Genomic DNA, 9986 nt, shown 5'->3' with positions numbered 1-9986 from the left:
GAATTGAACACCTGCTGCTGTTTTTGTTATCCGCACACTTGCTTGAAATGTAATCAACTTATTTGGTTGTGATCTTGTTCTTCGAGTGAACTGTGGTTTAATCAAATGCATTTGGTATTACCTCATGTCGTCTTCTTAGTAATGTGAAGTGCAAAATGATCATGTCATATGTCTCTACTAATTGCTGAACACTAACTCCATGGAATATAATGCATTGTTCTGTGGGTAAGGAACCTTATGAATTGATGCATTGAAATTAATTGTAGGAAAACTTCTTGACAGGAACACGAGAACTACCAGCATCTTATGGATATTCATCAAATAACAGTACATCAGCCAATGTGTATGTGGTGGTCTAAACCAAATGTTAGGCACAAAATGAGGATTATGTGCACAGTTGGTCCCTCAACTAACACAAGGGAGATTATCTAGGATTTTGCTGAGGATGACATCAGTGTGGCTCGGCTAATATGTCACATGGAGACCATGCATCGCACCAGAAAGTTATTGAATTGGTGAAAGAGTTGAGACCATGCTTGTAGACTCTTATGGACGAGTCAATTATAAGTCTGGCATGCGCATGCAAGCACATGATTTTGCTCTATCAATACATAGTGTAATCAAACCCTTTTTATGCCGACCCTTCTTTCATCATATTCCAACTTATTTGCTCTGATATAAGCTAGATTTAACATATTCAGGGCCCAGAAATTAGTATTCAAGATTTGCCTCATTAAAAACTGGTCAGGAGTTCACGTTCACAATAAGCAGTGATCCTTTCTACTACTTGAGGGATTGAGCAAAGGTACTAATACTTTTCTGTCCTAACAAGAAATTATTGAAAAAAGATACCTCTCATTCACGTATTTTCTATAAATGCACATTTATAGTACCAGGATGAATGTTTGTTACTCATGATATTTTTAATTCATTTGACCTCTTGAATAAAGATTCTTGAAATTTGACTTCTGAAGTTGTGCCACTGCTTGTGTTGAACCAGATTATCAACGGTACAGTCAAAGAAGTAACGTTGAACATGAAAATAAGGCACTCTGCCAGTGTGCGTGCATGATCCAATAGCATGTGTTTAATAGTAGCCACTATTATGTGGAATAGTAGCAGCTTCCTCCATTTATGCCAATATTTGATATACTTACCAAAGTTTTAAGGGGGGCAATCTTAAGAAGACATCCCATTTTGTGCGAGAATTTCATACGCATATTAGACAAAAGATGTATCGGGTTTTCCTTAGGTTGCATTGCAACACTTCAGTGTCTGCTCTTGGTTCTTTTACCATAAAATTTGTAAGGTCCCTTATGTTTGATTTATTGTATAAATCATTTGAGACATGCCCTGCATGCATGATTACTCACTATATTTATGTTCATGTGATATTATGTTCCTGAATCATTTACGAGTTGATGTTAAAAATGCATATTGTTGTGCATTGATTTAATCTTTGTCATGCCTTGTTCTATTGTTTAGAATTTATAGAATACAAATTTAAACTTTATACTCAAACGAATTTTATGTGTGTATTGGTGGAGACATGTGTTGCACGTGCACGCTTACTAGTCTGCAGAGAAACAACCATAGAGTAGATCTTTTCTTTAAGCATTACCAAATCTCCTCATTCATCTGAAAAGAAATAAAAATTTGCATAGCTATTTTATTCAAGCATTACCTCAAACACATGAGTAGGTCCAAGTGTCCAACAGGTAGACCCAAGGGGGATGACTGAATATTTCATAATCGTCATGTCATCCAAGGTGAAGTGAGGCTGATGCTGCCCGTATGGTACGCGCATGGCGGGTGTCCTGCCGTGGTTGCAGCAACGCTGATCTTTCCCTCACGTGGGGCCGCAATTCCAGCTCTCGGATGGCCGGCGAGCCACCGGCGAGCAGCAGCCTCACTTCACCTTATTATCCTCACACTACAAAACACTATTATGCTCACTAAGTTTAAAATACTTTATTCAGGTTAATGTTATTTGCACACCTAAAAAATGATATTCTGATTTGCACAATATTAACACATGTCACGATTAAGAAAAAACAAAACCTTTGATGACCATGCCACTTGAATTGCATAATTGCTCCACTCAATGTTTTCTCCTTCCAAAATACAAGAATTTCGTTATATGACATGTACCAGTAGAATAACATGTCTAACAGGAATTATCCTGTTATTGTAGATTTCACAAACCTGAACCTGGAAATAAAACATGAAAACCTATCATCATACATTTCTAAAAATAAATTGACTGTAACAGTATTGTCGTACACGCCAAATACCATGCCCCACCATTCTTTACGAATCATTTTATCTACTGGAAATTGTATCTGATGCAAACATGAATATTTTGGGGTGGGCTCAACCAATTTTGCTACAATGAAATTATCCAAACTTACAATGCATTTTCCTTACATGATTTAATGGAATAAAACATAGCGTGATACATGTTCACTCGCACCGGGCACTGCAAATGGTAAAAAAGTTGAACTGGACAAATGTGTGTAAAATAGTGGTTGACAAACCACACCTACTATTGGAGAAGCAACAAAATCGTGGCTCACATTACAAAAGATTACCTCAGAGATCAAAAGCTCTTCGTGCTCAAGGGCATAACCCATTGGGTAAAAATCACCATGTCTTCAGATTTCAATTCCTTCATCAACAAAATAGGACAACTCAGGTTTCGAGCAATTTGCATAATCACAATAAAAAGCAGACCTGTGTGAGTTTTACGAAGCAGTTTTTGGCAATCTAATCTTAGGATCAGCACAACCTATACATGAAATTAAGTGCTATAGGTAAAAAGACCAACACCAAACCATAAGCCCTCTATGCCACCGCCAATTGCTAGATTTCCACCGGCGACATCCTCCGGCTACCTGCTCCTCGCACGGTCCTGCGGCCTCCTGCCATCCGTTGCCACCAGCCGATCTCCCGCTGTCCGTTGCGCCACCAGTTGGTGTCCCTGCCATGGGAGAGGAGAACCTGGGGGCGCGTGAGTACAGGCTACGGGGAGAAGATGGGTTGGGGCGAGGGCAGGGAGATAGCTTTACCTGGGTCGTCGTTCATCGCTGTCGCGGACGCGGCGCTCCTGCTCGTCTACCTCCCACTTCTATCTCCTCCTGGAATCGGTGAAGAAAAGAAGAGACGGCAAGGGCGCAGATCCACGAGCAAGCGGATCCGACAATGGGGAGAAGGGTGGGAGCGGTGGAGGTGGCTGGGCGGGAGGGAAGCAGGGGCGGCGGGGGCGGCGGAGCGAGAGATGGGGGCGGCGCCAGGGGTGGATCGAGAGGAGGCTTTTTTTTCGTGCAAGGGAGGCTAGGGCGTCGTCCGATTTTTTGTTCGCTGGTCATAGTTGTCCCTGGTTAACCTACGAAATTTCGTAGATTTTTTTATGACGAAAAAAACCAGCGGAGGTGCGACAAAAATTGACCGGCGGAGACTACCAACTGCTCCATTAGGAGTAGAGATTGTAGTATGGTTGCTAGCGTAGGCCTAATCTGAGAGGTAAACATTGTAGTAGTCAGGAGTGCCAAGGGGTTCATCCAACCCTACTCTCACACTATAAGAGCATCTCCAGCCGTTGCGCCCTCAAGACGCGCCGAAAATCGCCGCTTGGGGGCGAGCCGGCGTTTTTTTCGGCGTGGGGGCGAGCACGTCCCCAGCCGTCGCCCCCCAGGTCGGGCCCCAGACGTCCCCACAGTTCGGCTAAATTTCAGCAAACACGGCCAAATTTCAACAAACACAACATATTTCGGCGAAATTTAGACTTTTTTTACAAGAATAAAATGGACGGAAAAAACCCTAAACTACGGGCCAAAGTAGGCGCTGAGCAGGGCGTAGTCGTCGCCGGCGTCGTCCTCCTGCTTCTCCTCCTTGACACGGCCGGCGCCGCAACTCGACCCCTCGCCCCGGCGCGCTGCTTCACGGCGGCGGCGTTCGGCAATCTCCTCCAGGGCGCGGCACTTGCGGTCCAGCTCCATGCGCGCGTAGTCCTCGCGCGCCCACTTCAAGACGGCCTCTTCTTCGTCATCCTCCTCGGCGAGAGCAGGCTCCGGCTTCACGGCGGCGAGCCCCCGGCTCCGGCTTCACCGTCGCCAGCCCTGGCTCCCTCGTCGGCTTGACCAGGCGGGGAGGGGCCGAGGAGGAGGAGCCACGGCCGCCGTCGTTGATGATGAGGCCAGCGCCGCGGGTGCGCCTACCGAGCGGCATCTCGAACGGCTCTGGCTTGACGCTGACCAACGCCGGCGCGCCGGAGGAGTGAGAGGACGATCGGGTGGAGGAGGAAGAGGAGGATGACCATCCCATCATCCTCCTCGGCAGCCACGCGCCGCTGCCCCGAGCGGTCGGGTACTCGAACGGCAGGTCATTCCCGCCCTCGAGGTGCGCGAGGACGCCGCTGAGCGTGCGGCCCGGGACGCCCCACCACAGGCGGTGGCCCTTGCTGTTCTTGCGGCCGCGCGGCGTCGACGCGTTGTTGGTGGAGGCGAGCCACTCCTCCTGCCGGCGTCTGAAGTACGCGGCCCACGCCGCGTGGTTGCCGGTGGCGTACTCCGGGAGCGCCCGCTCCTCGGCCGTCAGGGACGCCCAAGCACGCTCGATCTCGGCGTGGAAATAGGCGGGCGTCTCGGGGACGGGCAGAGGGGGGACAGGGACCCCGCCGGCGCTGATCCTCCACCCGACGGAGCGCGTACGTCGGGCGGCGCGGGGTAGTTGGCCTCGTGGAAGAGGTAGGCCTCCCACTCATGCAGCGAGCGGCGGCCAAAACCGTTGGCCGCCGCCGCGTCGCCGGGGTACCTCGTGCTCATGGTTGCCGGGGGAAGAGAGAGGGGCTCGAACGGCGGAGAGAGAGAGAGGGGAGGAAGTGCGGCGACGAGGAGGGGGGAGATGGGTGCCTCACTGGCGCGGCCAGGTTCGCCTTTTATAGCGGCTCGGGGGCGGCCGCGTGCGAACACGTGGCGGAAGCGCGAGGCGGCGTCGCCGCACTTCGCCGCCCATGAATCAATGGCAGGCTGACCGGCGGCAGCCTTGGCATTGATTCCCTGCGGGAAAACCGAGACGATGAGGACGACCAGGCTTCGTCTCGCTGACGCGCCGGTCCCGCCACTCTTTCGCGCCAAAACGTTCGCGCCGGCGCCCCCCAGCGCGCCGGATTCGGGTTGGGTGCGTTGACGCCAATTTCGACCCAATCCGGCAAAAAACAGGCTTGTGGGGACGCGACTGGGCCGATTTTTCGGTGCCGGTGCTAAAAAACGGCCTTGGGGGGCCTGTTGAAGGCGCGGCTGGAGATGCTCTTATTCGTCGATGTGATGCCTCCGGCACCGCTCTTGCATTACGTGCATCTTCACCTTGGGCCCTGGACAATGAAGCCACAATTGCTGGCCAGCCCCAACCGTAAGATCGACTGTGCGGACAACAGTAAAGTAGCAATTCTGGTATAGTTTAAGCAACATAAGAAAGTGATCATAAACGGTAGAAAATAAATTATAGTATAATTAATCAGCTTCATAGGGAATCGAGCAGAACTATTGGCTTTGACAACCCATTTTTTTTTTTTTTGGAAATGGAGGCATACTACATCATGATGATGCATGCAGCCATCCTATTAAAAAGCCACAAAAGTATTACACAGATCTGATGTGCACACTAGTCGAGCCATGGCGCGCCTGTCGTTCACTGCGACGACGTCGCTGCTTTACAATGATCTTTGAACCACACACGTAGCGAGACACGTAGTCGATGACGCTGCATGGCCGGGCATCGCCAATGTAGGCTCTGTTGTTGTGGCCATATGAGAGGCCAGTGGCCCCAATGGCACTCCATGACTGGGCATCGCCGTAAAGGAGGCGGCAGGCCTCAATTCTCGGCGGGTCAGCAATGGTGCCGACGAACAAGGCACGTCCACCAAACCCTTGTTGCATGGGCATGGTGATCCCCGCTTCCAAATCCACCCGGTGCGCCTCGTAGCCACCCCGAATAGGGTTTTTACTGTCAAACGGGACCTGGCGCGCCAAAACCAGTTCCCCGCCATTGTCCACTAGTTTTATGGTCCGATCGTACCGCATGTTAGTAGAGCCCAAATCGCCCAGCCCGGCCGCCACCGCCAGCCGCGGCTGCCGCTGGCTGGTGTCCAGCGCCATGATGGCCTTCTCGGTGACGCAGTAGAAGCGGCCGGCGAACGGCAAGGTTGCTATGATCATGTTGTCCCATATGTGGTGCAACCGCGTCCACTGCTTATCGCCGGGCTTGGCGGTGGCCAGCCAGGTCCCGCCAAAGTGGAGGGCCACGGTCGTGTCGTCGGCGAGACCGGCTCCAAACACTTGCAGGAACTTCAGCGTGTACCCGCTGGTACGCTGTTGGCTGCTCGCCGTGTACTGCAGCGTGGTCGCGTCCGGGAGGCCGGTGAGCTGCCGGGTGAGCGGGTTGAGGAGGCGGATGACGTAGCTGCGCCTGTCGCACAGCACGATGAGGCCGTCGGAGGTGGTCCCGAACACGTGCTGATAGCAGAGCTCCGGGAGGCTCACCTTGAGGCGCTCCCCTGTCGAGACGTTCATGAAGGTGCGGCGCTTCCAGACGTCGCCCATGGTTTGCGGGAGCATGATCCACCGCCGGGGGTGGAAACGGCGGTCCAGGTTGCCGTACGCGTGCGGGGACGCCGTGCACTGCCGCCACGTCCGGCACACCCCGCGGAAGCGGAGGTAGTCGGCAACGTCGTCCGCGAGGACACGCTCGGCGATCAGGCCTGCCGGCCCGGCGATCAGGTCCGCCCAATCCCTCCTGCAAGCCCCATAGTACGGTAGAATACCATCAGGTGAGAATAGATATTCCCGTCATTGATCAGGGTAACAGGAACTCCACTTTACCAGTTAGGGTCCATGGGGATCCCGGCGATGCGTGCACGCTTTTCTTGCCGGCAATACGTTTCCACGACTTGGTTAGGCAGCCCAGTGCTCGACGCCATGTTGTTCCGGCAAGACTTAGTGCACCTCAGATCAGAAGCCGGCATGCTAGGCACTGGGGTAAGATTGCGGTCTTTTATGGGCCACCTATGTGAAGGAGTCCGTAAGAACTCTGACTCCCGAATAGACCTACATGTATGGTCCAGAAAATCAGCTCAAAAAGATCTACATCTGTATCTATAATTTTTACTTTTTATTTATATTTTTTGTACTAATTATACATTTAATATTCTTGCTTCGTCACATAGTTTTACAAGAAAATTCCCTTACCTTTCAGAAAATCAACCCGCAGTCCATGGTACGCGTACGCATTGCTTGCTTCAGCTAGGGTCCTGCTTCGGGCCTGGGCCACAACCTCGCTATGGTTCCTGCACACCCATCCTGCCTTGACCGAGAGCAACTAATCAGCGAGTACTCCTTCAAAAGCCCTCGCAAGGGTCATTTTTCGTGGGTTGGCAGCGCGTCATTTGACGCGCTCTCAGCCGCCGTCACATGTCGTGTTATTGGCGCTCCCTTCAGATTTTATTAATTTTTTTGTATTTTTTGTTTTTCGGTATTTCCCACGGCTTATCTTAGGTTTTGGACCCCAAAAAATCAAACTTCTTTTTGCACGAAAAACGTGTTTTATTTTTTCCCCTTCCGCGATAGGCACATATTTACTTATCACGGAGCCATAGAGCCAGGCGCTAGGACGTGCTTGCCCCTTGTTTAGAGCTTGCGTGATCGTGTCAGCATCAGTCGGTCTGTCATCGAGCTGCGGATTGTGTTGACCAAGTAGGTTCTTCACGGGCCGGCGATGGTGATATGCCTTTTGTGCTTCAGTTCAGGCTACGTCGCCTCCTGAGTCGACCGACATGGGCAGGGTTCTCTTCGGTGAGGTCTTAGTCGGCAGTGGTGTGCTCCGCCATCGGTGTTGGTCTTTGTGGTGACCACTTCGACATGCGACGACAGACTCACTCTGGAGTGTGGTGACCACCCAAAGGTCTTACAACGTTACCTTCTTGAACGCATTGTGCCGATATGCTCGGTCTGTTTCTTTAGAGTGAAAAACTTAGATTCTGGTCTTGGGTGGATGGATCCAGTGACGCCGACGCATGAGCGTTAGTGTCTTCCCCAAAGTGTTGTTGTTGAAGAATTTTGTCATCCGCGTGAATGTGATATGATGAGATGGTTGGTGTGGATGGTCACTTGTGTAATTTGCTAATCACGGGTCTGGTCGTTTTTCTTTTCTTTCCTCGCACATGCATAGTTTTGGTCTTATTGGACTTTGCTATTTGCCACCGTGTATTTTATGTTTGTGCATTGATTTTGACGTGTATTCTAACTATACAGAACCCAGGTTTATGCTCATTGATTTTGTATTCTCTTGATACTTTATTTTAAGCCTTCATAAAAAAACAGACTTTTGATAGAACAAGGAACTAGTTTGCAAGCAATCTTGCACAACCCAGTAAGTAAGTACACATGCCATGCTCACCATCCAGGGCCGATCGCACGTTGCTCTCGACAATTTCTTTCTGCAAAGAACCTTTATCGCTGACCCGTTTCAACGAGAACACACGAGTAGCACAGCTGCACAGGCACGGATGTCACGAGTTGATGCCCAGAGAAACGTGCCGCCCATGTTCATGATGAAGAGAGTGACGGTTGAGCTGCGCGCTCGATGGTGGCGCGTTTGCTGGAGCGGCAGAAGGCTCCGTGACTACCAAATCCTTGTCAACACAAAGACAAAGGGTCCCCACAAACCACGAATTAGATAAACACAATACAAATACTACAACCTTCGTTCACAAATACATATAAGATGTTTTAAAAAAATTCTAAATTGAATGTATATAAACACGTTTTAGTGTGTTTGTTCACTCATTTCAGTTTATATATAGTCCATATTTTAAAACATTCGAAACATCTTATACTAGTGAAGGTAGGGAGTAGAAGATAAATCCTTCCATGGATTTAGATATAAATTTGTGTATTTAAAAGACAACAACCTAAAAAGCAAATGTTCCCGAGTAGCAACTCCCGTTTATTGTAAAAAAAGAGGTACAATGACACACAGTATTGTGCAACTATTGTATACAAAACTGTGGAAGAGGGATGCCGCAGGAGGTGACGGTGTTGCGGGCGAAGCTGCCCGCGAAGTGGCGCCGGTACCTCGGATTGGCCAAGTACATGCAAAGGAACTGTTTCTGCGCCCAAAGGTTCAAGCAACACAATACCGAGGGCGCAGTACCGTACTTGTTCGCCGTCTGGCAAGAAGTAAGCCTCTCCGGGTGTTGTGGCTTTGCCGCCATCGCACCCGCCACCACAACCGCTACGACCAGCACCCACACGGGCACCGTCACTGTCCTGGCCATGATCTTTCGCGACTACAACTCCTCCCTAAACACAAAGTCTGGCAAGGTAAGCAAAGCGAAGCACACCTCTCGTATTTATATGCAACAGCGAGGCATTTGCAGGCAGTGTGTACTATGCATGAACGCTACTAAACTAAGCCTTGGGTGTACGCTTCACCAAGCATTCTTAGCCAGAAATCACTAATGGATCCATTAATATGATACCAATTTTGGCACTGAAATTCTAGATTCTACTGTGCCAAATTGCATTGCAGTTATGTGGCTAGTTGGATATATGGATGACCAGCTTACTACTTCAGTCCTGCTTTATTTGTCCCCTTTTTATTTTTTTGTCAAATTTGACCATAGATTTAACTAACAAAATGTTAATGTATGTCATAAAAAATTATAGCATTGGATTTATATTTGAACACAGTTTTTGGTAATATTATTTTTTCTATGTATAACTTATATTTTATTAGCTAAAATCACGGTCAAAATATGACCTGAAATACGAGGGGGCTAATAAACCAGGACAGGGTAGCAGCTCAATACCTATATATATAATTAATACCAATCAGCTATTAATTTAGTCCATTTTTTACCATGACATTATAGCATGCCAAATTATAATGCATTGATATGGATGACTACAATTTTATAATGGAGTACTTAC

Source organism: Triticum dicoccoides, chromosome 2A (genome assembly GCF_002162155.2).
Source record: "Triticum dicoccoides isolate Atlit2015 ecotype Zavitan chromosome 2A, WEW_v2.0, whole genome shotgun sequence".
Lineage (NCBI taxonomy): Eukaryota > Viridiplantae > Streptophyta > Magnoliopsida > Poales > Poaceae > Triticum > Triticum dicoccoides.
This window is presented reverse-complemented; position numbering follows the sequence as displayed.